Below are 3,055 nucleotides of genomic sequence, written 5' to 3'. Positions count from 1 at the left end.
GGAGGTGAAGGACCTATACAATGAGAACTACAAGACATTATTGAGGGAAATCCAAGATGACATAAAGAAATGGAGAGATATCCCATGCACGTGGATTGGAAGAATAAACATAGTTAAAATGTCTATATTACCTAAAGCAATCTACAGATTCAATGCAATCCCAATCAGAATCCCAATGACATTCTTCACAGAAATAGAAAAAAGAATACTAAAATTTATATGGGGCAACAAAAGACCCCGAATAGCTAAAGAAATCCTAAAGAAAAAGAACAAAGCAGGAGGCATCACAATTCCTGACTTCAAAACATACTACAAAGCAATAGTAATCAAAACAGCATGGTACTGGTACAAAAACAGACACACAGATCAATGGAACAGAATTGAAAGCCCAGAAATAAAACCACACATATACGGACAGCTAATTTTCGACAAAGGTGCTAAGAACATGCAATGGAGAAAGGAAAGTCTCTTCAATAAATGGTGTTGGGAAAACTGGACAGCCACATGCAAAAGAATGAAAGTGGACCATGTGCTATCGCCATTCACAAAAATTAACTCAAAATGGATCAAAGACCTGAAGGTGAGACCTGAAACTATAAAACTCATAGAAGAAAATATAGGCAACACACTATTTGACATTGGTTTTAAAGGAATCTTTTCGGATGACATGCCTACCCAGACTAGGGAAACTAAAGAAAAAATAAACAAGTGGGACTTTATCAGACTAAAGAGCTTTTATAAGACAAATGAAACCAGAATCAAGATGAACAAACAACCAACCAGCTGGGAGAGAATATTTGCAAAACATACATCTGACAAGGGGTTGATCTCCATAATATATAAAGAACTCACACAATTGAACAACAAAAAAACAAACAACCCGATCAAAAAATGGGCAGAGGAAATGAACAGACACTTCTCCAAGGAAGATATACAGATGGCCAATAGGCACATGAAAAGATGCTCAACATCACTAATCATCAGGGAAATGCAAATCAAAACAACACTAAGATACCACCTCACGCCCGTTAGAATGGCTATAATCACCAAGACAAAAAACAACAAATGTTGGAGAGGATGTGGAGAAACAGGAACCCTCATACACAGCTGGTGGGAATGCAAATTGGTGCAGCCTCTATGGAAAACGGTATGGAGATTCCTCAAAGAATTAAAAATAGAGATGCCCTATGATCCAGCCATCCCATTACTGGGAATCTATCCAACGCACCTGAAATCAACAATCCAAAGAGGCTTATGCACCCCTATGTTCATTGCAGCATTATTCACCATAGCCAAGAAGTGGAAGCAACCTAAGTGTCCCTCGACTGACGATTGGATTAAGAAAATGTGGTATATATATACAATGGAATACTACTCAGCCATAAAAAAAGACAAAATCGTCCCATTTGCAACAACATGGATGGGCCTGGAGCGTATTATGTTAAGTGAAATAAGCCAGAAAGAGAAAGACAAACACTGTATGATCTCACTCATATGTGGAATATAAACCAACACATGGACAGAGAAAACTGGACTGTGGTTACCCGGGAAGTGGGGGTGGGGGGTGGGCACAAGGGGTGAAGGGAGTCATATATGGGGTGATGGACAAACAAAAATGTACAACCCAAAATTTCGCAATGTTAGAAACCATTAAAACATCAATAAAAAAAAATATATATATATATATTCTTGTGAATGTAATAAAAATATCAGCATTTCACATGGGAATTTTTCAGTTTATTCTTTTCCCTTTTGAATCTTTTTAAAAGTAATTTTGTTTAGCCACCACTTTAACACTTTGGGATTATTCGTTTTCTCTGAATGACCAATTCACCAAATTTACCAGTCTTTTAACTGGCCTGGGTACAGAGGAGCCCTCCATTAGAGGCAAGAAAGGAAGAGAGTGAGCACAGAGCACACCACAACCAATTGACTGAATGGACCAAATTTGCAAGTTTACCAAGAACTTAACTTCTTTCAATTATTTAAAGATGGGTGGACTTTTGAGTCTAAGAGGGCCAAAGGAAACTGGGATTCCATGTTCTAAGACCTTTGGAATCCCATCCCCAATCACCCCACGCCCCCACGCCATCCTAGCCCCTCCTATTCCTTGCCTATGGACTCCCCTTTGCCCACTAAGTCTCTTCTCTCTTTGCCCATCACTCTCATCCCCCTTTGCCCTTCAGTATCCCCCCTCCTTGTCCCCTAATCTCCCCTCTCTCATGACCCTTAGTCTCCTCATTCTTTCCAGAAGACCTGCATAACCTTGTGGTTTCATGATGGGTGACACAACCGTTTTAAGAGAAGAAGTAAAAGGATGAGTGCAAAAGAGACCTTCTACCCACAGCTCTCTTTCTTTTATTAGAGAATAAAAATCTTTCCTAGAAGCCCCCATCAGACGTCCCATTTTGTCTCATTGATCACCACTTGGTCATGTGCCCTCTTCCTGAACAATCATAGGCAAAGAGTAAAGGGGCTAACTTGAAAATTTTTGATAGGTTTAGAACAATGGGACTTTGCTCCCAGGGATAGGTACCTACTGCCTTAATAAAATGAAAGTTGGTGTTCTATTAACAAGGACGAAGGAAGGTAGTGGGGTCTGCAGTCAGGTAGGCAACTAACAGTGTCTTCCAGGTGGAGGAATCCATATGGAAATAGCTAAAAGCCCTCATCTTAGAGCGATTATTTAGAAGTTAAGAGAAAGGGTGAAAGCTTTATCTGAGTTGAAGGTCCAAATATTGTGCCCGTATATAAGCTGGCTCAATTCCTTCCCAACTGTTGGGATGAGAATCTGCTGATGGGAGATGGGTGTGTGGTAGGGAGTAATGCTGGGGCTTCTGCAGCCTTACAGTTTTTGTAAAAGCCACGTGTCTTTGGGTTTGCTTTACTCTTTATTCTATGCATTAACATCAATTCGTTTTTCTTTTAATTTGAGCATTAATAGCCTCTAGTTGAAATATTTCTAGATGATTGCTTTATTTCATTTCAATCCAAAATACAATAAATAATATATAGTCTCAAGACTAATAAATAGTCAAACAAACATGAAACTATT

The sequence above is a fragment of the Diceros bicornis genome, chromosome 23 (genome assembly GCF_020826845.1).
Source record: "Diceros bicornis minor isolate mBicDic1 chromosome 23, mDicBic1.mat.cur, whole genome shotgun sequence".
NCBI lineage: Eukaryota > Metazoa > Chordata > Mammalia > Perissodactyla > Rhinocerotidae > Diceros > Diceros bicornis.
This window is presented reverse-complemented; position numbering follows the sequence as displayed.